The following is a 303-nucleotide window of genomic DNA, read 5'->3' as shown; positions in this document are numbered from 1 at the left end:
GCATTTTTGTTTTAACTGTGGGTTTTGCTCTTTCTTGTGTATTCGTGATGATGGTCACCATCATTGAGATTCCATATGGATGACTCCCTTGAGAATTTCTTGCAGGGCTGGTCGTGTGGTGGTGAACTCCCACAACTTTTGTTTATTTGGGAAATAGTATTTCTCCATCATTTCTGAAGGAGAGACTTCTAGGTAAAGAATTCTCGGCTGGCAGTTTTTTTCCTTTAGTATTTTGAATATAGCATTCCACTTTCTTCTGGCCTGTAGGGTTTCAGTTGAGAAGTCTGCTGTTAGTTTGATGGG

The sequence above is a fragment of the Galeopterus variegatus genome, unplaced genomic scaffold (assembly GCF_000696425.1).
Source record: "Galeopterus variegatus unplaced genomic scaffold, G_variegatus-3.0.2 Scaffold8621, whole genome shotgun sequence".
NCBI classification, from domain to species: domain Eukaryota; kingdom Metazoa; phylum Chordata; class Mammalia; order Dermoptera; family Cynocephalidae; genus Galeopterus; species Galeopterus variegatus.
Note: the sequence above shows the minus strand (reverse complement) of the source record.